The sequence below is a fragment of the Hibiscus syriacus genome, unplaced genomic scaffold (genome assembly GCF_006381635.1).
Source record: "Hibiscus syriacus cultivar Baekdansim isolate YM2019G1 unplaced genomic scaffold, ASM638163v2 tig00110940_pilon, whole genome shotgun sequence".
Lineage (NCBI taxonomy): Eukaryota > Viridiplantae > Streptophyta > Magnoliopsida > Malvales > Malvaceae > Hibiscus > Hibiscus syriacus.
Window position 1 is genome coordinate 1,936,361 of NW_024062923.1, and position 6,017 is coordinate 1,942,377.

Here is a 6,017-nt window from a genome sequence, read left to right on the forward strand (position 1 = left end):
CGTTTTGAAATATGTAATGTATCAATGAATAAATCTTCCAAATTACTACTTAAATGGATTCATCAAATATTTATATTACTATTATTTTGAAGATTATGAGAGATGAAACTTTAGGAAAATATGTTTCCTTTGATGTCCTCTTTTCAATTGAGTCATACATTATGCATTATCTTCGTATAAGATAGTTAATTCTTATTATGTGAAAACAAATCACATATCTTCTAGATGTGTTGAGTCTATAGTCTTAATCAAACACATTTGTGATTTGTCTCGTGCATTTTAGTTATTTCTATATGATTTGTACATGCATCAAATAATGTTTAAAAATAATGATATTGTAGAATTTAGATAATATTTTTCAACCAATTAAGATATAGTGCTTCTGGACTAGTTAAAATACAATGGATATGGACCACCAAGATATGATTTTTATTTTATTTTTTAAAATGTCAAGTCAAACTTTTATTAATGGGATACGAGATTAAAATATATTAAATCGATAATGGAAGGGATTAAAACTAAACTTTTTCTTGAATCTATAGCCAAAATCAAATGGAACGAAAACATAATGGAGCATCAGTGTAGTTTCTCCTATAAATAAACATATTTTTAATGTTTACATTGAATTATTATATTTATTTATTCTTTATATAAATTAAATTACATACTATATACATATAATATATTATATAATTAAAAAATAGATAGGCTTAGCCGCTTAGGTCAACTGAGGATCATAAATATTGCCGCCAAGTTGTCATAACCTTCTGTCCCCCCTAAATATGTGTTTTGCTGAACCATACACTACAGCAAAACTGTTCTGTAGCGGCGTTTTTAGCGGCGTTTGTTGATAAAACGCCACAAAAGTATTACATATAGCAGTGTTTTCAATCCAAACGCCACAAATTGAGACTTTAAAGGCGTTTTTTGTGTAAACGCTATAATAGAGTATAAATATAGCGGCGTTTTTGTTAAAAACGCCGCCATAGGATGGTATATAGTGGCGTTTTTTCAACAAACGCCGCAATTAATAATAGTTTTTGCATCGTTTTTAGACAAACGCCACAGAAAGGTTAAACAATAGCGGCGTTTATAGTAAAAACGCCACAATATAGTAGACATATAGCGGCGTTAAAACGCCGCAATATAGTATTAATTTAGCGGCGTTTATACCAAAAACGCCGCAATAGAGTGATAAATTAGCGGCGTTTTTTGTATAAACGCCGTAAAAAACATGTGATATAGTGGCGTTTGTTAAAAACGACGTAAAATGTTAAATATATTGTCCTCCATTTTCTCTCACCCAAACCCTAAAATCATTTCAACTCTTCTTCCCTCATAGTTTCTTCTCTGGTACAACAACGACCCACACATGATTCCAAGCGACGTCGTCTTTTGTCTATCTCGGCGACCAAATCGGCCCTCTCACCGACGAACTATAACACAATTCCACGGTTTGATCCCTCTTATCACTAATGATCTTTTTCAATTTTGTTTTGGTTGGTATTCTGAAAATGGGGAAAACCCAGAAAGCTAACATATTTGAGGAAAAAAGAACAGGTCTTGCCTTGAGTAAGAGAAATTATCCTCGGAATGTCTACGTGGCATCTTTGCTCTGACGATGGATCAAATTATCGCTGGGAGGCTATCGGTCTGGTTTCGCCGTCGAAACTCGATGATGACTCGACAGGAACTCATACTGCTCCATACCCTTCCATGAACTGATCTCCTACTTGAAGGTAAAATTCTATGAATCTTTATGCCGCTATATTTCCCTTTTTGTACGGTCACTCAAATTTCATAGATCGTACGCATGTAGGATCTTCGAAGCTTATTGAGAATGATGATAGAGAAATGGATAAATACCCTATGTTTAGAAACGAATTTGGTAACTCTGTGGCGTTGAAAGAATCTTCAATTGCAAAAGCAGTATCGATCCTCAATGAAGACGATGTTGCCTCTACTGTTACTCCAAGTAAACGTTTATATCATCTATTTAAATATATTTTAATGTTTGATTCAATTCCCAAGCATCTCCAATCAAGTTTTATACTGTAGGTGGAGGGTCGTTATCTGTTTCAAATGAAGCACTGAAGCGCGCAAGGAATCTTCTTGGTGAACCGGAGGTAGGAGATTTATTTGGTGAAATGGATGAAGAGTTTCTCCATATAGAATTTACACGGAGGAAAAACTTAACGATGCGTCGTCAAACAAGGAAAACAACTTTCCTACGTCCTTTCCCCACGAAGGAGCAATGAAGACTAAATTGTACTGAACAATATGGTGAAGACTGTTTATGCATAAGTACTTTAATGTTTCTAAATTATAATGTATGTTGAAGACTGTTTATGCATAAGTACTTTAATGTTTCTAAATTATAATGTATGGTGAAGACTGTTTATGCATAAGTACTTTAATGTTTCTAAATTATAATGTATTTTGTTGTTAAGTAGTTTTATGCATAAGGACTTCTGTCTTAATTAAAATGTATGGTTGTAACGTTTGTTATAAAAACGCCGCAAAATCACGTACATTAGTGGCGTTTTTTCATGTAAACACCGCTAAAATCTCGTACTGTACTATTGTTTTATTAAAAACGCTGCTATAAACTCATGGATTACTGGACCTTTTGGAAAAACGCCGCTATAGACTTGTACATTAGCAGCGTTTTAACAAACGCCGCAAAATCACGTACATTAGTGGCGTTTTTTCATATAAACGCCACGAAAGAATAATTATATGTCCCTCATATCTCCTGGCCGATCCCTAATTCTTTTGAACCTTTCTTCCCAATCTTCCCTCTTCTTCCCTAATTCTTCCTTGAAAACCCCCAACACGACATCTTCTCCTATCTCCTGGCCGCGAAAGAATAATTATATTTCCGCCGACATGGACAACAACGAGGATCTAGAGCTTATTTCGCCTTTCGACGAGACATCTTCTACTAGTCAAGAAAGAAAATTTAAACGATTGGAGAAGGTGAAAACGATTTCAGAAAATACATCCCCAATTGAAGCCCTGGATTGTGGTACATCGGAGCCCCATGTAGTTGAGGAGCTGAAATCGGGATCCTTATACGAGGGTTCTTTTGACGAGGAAAATGAATTGAGTTCTGGCTTTGATGTGTTAGGTGTTGAGAGAAACAGGTCGGATTCAGTTGCTAAATGGGCTTTGGATTTTGATTCAATGACCGAGGAAGTTGATGGAAACGTTGAAGGTCAGAGTCAAGAGAAAAGAATTAGATATTTCGAACCGGAGAAGTCAGAGAAGAAACTGCCTAGTTTCGAAGAAACGGAGAGTAAAAGAACGAAAAAGAAATGAGAGTGAAAGGCGTTGGCGATGGGGAGATGCTCATCTTACCTTAAAGAAGAATAGCGAAGGTGCAGTCTTGCAGATAAATATTTTGTTCTTATTTTTAGATAACAATTTCACATAATAACATAAAATTCTATGTTAAATTATTTGTTTTGAAATGTTATTTGTCTACTTTTTCGTGGTTTATTATTAATATTTTTTACAGGAAAGAAGAGAATTTCTTGTCCAACTTCGTGCTGAATCTCAGAGACTGCTCCGAGGTATTATGAACAATCAAGGTTTATGTACAATTTTGGTATGTAGCTTCATAAATGATTTTGATGATGACTATCTAACTCTTGATTTATGTATGACTCTGGGTTCGAAACTATACATGTTGCGTTTCAACCAGCATCGATTGTTCAAAAGCCCATATGATCAGTTTTAGATAAGATTCGATGAAGGAGGCTTGAGGTTGCAAAGAAATGAGCATTTAGCTTTTGTAGTTTGCCTCTATGTTGATTAAGGCTTGGTATTTTTTAAGGTCTTGTAAACTTTTACATGTTTTCAGGACATATTTTGCCATTGATGATCATGATGGGAATTCAAGCAAGGATATGGTAGGGATTGCATTTGAAGATGTAGCTGAGGACGAAAGAGGCGATGAAAGGGAGTTTATGGAAGTTGAAAGCGAGGAGACAATTGTAAAGCATGGAATTTCAGATACCTTATGCTCTGATGAAATAAAGAGTGCTAAGAATAGTCATGAAAATCTTTCACCACAGGTTGTGAGTAATTCATATTGTATTTTTACAGTGAACCTGATTATTGCATGTTTGAAAACTTTATAGGCTTCATGATTTTAAGGTTGAAAACATATTTTGGGTAGGTAGTATTATTTCAAGTGTATCTGATTTTGTCTCTGTTGCTTTCAAGGTATTTTTCCACTTTTCTGAGCCATGACTTAAAACTAAAGACTTTTGCTTGTGTTCCGTAAAATATGTTATTTTGAGATGATTGTGCATTTAGTTTATTCTTGAATTGATCATTATTTTCTCCTGTTGCAGATTGTTTATCGGCAACTTAAGCATGATGACTCTACACCATCTGTAAACAAGCCACGCAATGACTATTTGGTGGCTCAGGTTTGTATTTGATCTTCTATGTTGATTATGAGTGCCAAATAATAATCTGAGTATCTACTAAATTGACAATTGTTTGTGTTTCTGATATTTAGAAGTATTTTTGCTTGTTTGATTGTTATGGTTGAAAACCAAAATGCCAACTGGAAAATGATGAAAAATTCTTTTTTATGAAGTTATATTTCATTATGGATGATTGCAAATATTACCTTTCTTTAGTGATGGCAGTAGGTTGCAAATGCCTTGAAAATTAATTTATTATTAAATTTTAATTTACTGTCACTGGGTGACTGCATGTCAATTTTACACGAGTAAATTTTTATATTCATTTGAATCACAATCTGGAAAGTTGGCAGATTAAGTTTGTGCACGTTATTGGTTATCCTATGTATTTTCATGCTTTTGTAACTTTCTTGAGCAATATATGATTGATAATGTTAAGCATTTATGACATTTTTGTTATTAATTCTGTTTATATCATATCAGCGACGACAACTCTCCTATTATCCTTATATATTATTTGTAACTTTTTTTTTCATTTATAGGTTAATACTCTAAGGCAGGAACTACAAATCTTGGCTTCAAACAGACCAATTACAATTGTTACTGGACGTGGAACATGTTATGATTGTTTCCATTCAAATAAACTACTTGCATAAAAAAATGCATCTTTACACTTGGCTATAAGTTATATTTCTTAACTGGTTTCATGCTTGGAGACTTCCTGATATGATGTTTGCAACAAAGCGTAGTTTATCTGATGCACGTGAAGCCATAGCCAAACAGCTTTAGAGTGTTTACTCGTCAATCTCGACAAGTGTTTCTTGTACTAGAGAACAATGTCAAACTACATTACATTTAATTTTAATGTTTATAAATTTTTATTTATTGTGTTAAGTATTTTTTTGCATAACTTGGGTCTTAATTAAAATGTATGGTTGTTGTTAATTAGATAAAGCTACATGATGTTAAATTTAGGTGATGTAAAGCAAAAATGAAATATGCAAAATCAATTAATCTTAGCTAAAGAAAGGTAATTAGCGACGTTTGTATCCAAAAATGCCACTATAGATCTGACCTTTTGCAGCGTTTGTATCCAAAAACGCCGCTATAGATCTGACCTTTTGCGACGTTTGTTTCCAAAAACGCCGTTGTAGGTCTGACCTTTTGCGGCGTTTTGCACTAGAAACGCCGCTAATTCTCAACCCTTATTGCGTCGTTTTCGATAAAAACGCCGCTAAAAAACATAACTTACTGCGGCATTTTTGGGAAAAACGTCGCAAAATATCAAAACCTATTGCGGCGGTTTTAAGTAAAACGTCGCTACATCTCAAAACCATTTACGGCGTTTTTTCTAAAAACGCCGTTAAACATCAACGCCTATTGCGGCGTTTTTCTGACAAACGCCGCTAAATAACAAATCCTATTGCGGCGTTTGTTCAGAAAACGCCGCTATATGTTGTAACCTATTGCGGCGTTTTTTTAAAAAAACGCCGCTAACTTTAGCGGCGCTATTTTCAGCAGCGCTTTTTGCGGCGTTTGTCATAACGCCGCATGTGTTTTTAGCGGCGCTTAAAATCG

At 34.4% G+C, this 6,017-nt stretch overlaps 1 long non-coding RNA gene across 1 annotated transcript; it reads left to right on the top strand.

Annotated features, from left to right (window-relative positions):
- Positions 1-4,194: 4,194 nt before the first annotated feature.
- Positions 4,195-5,076, top strand: LOC120147670. Its single transcript, XR_005518304.1, has 3 exons — positions 4,195-4,230; positions 4,362-4,439; positions 4,982-5,076. It is a non-coding gene; the product is annotated as an uncharacterized LOC120147670 (long non-coding RNA).
- Positions 5,077-6,017: the final 941 nt, after the last annotated feature.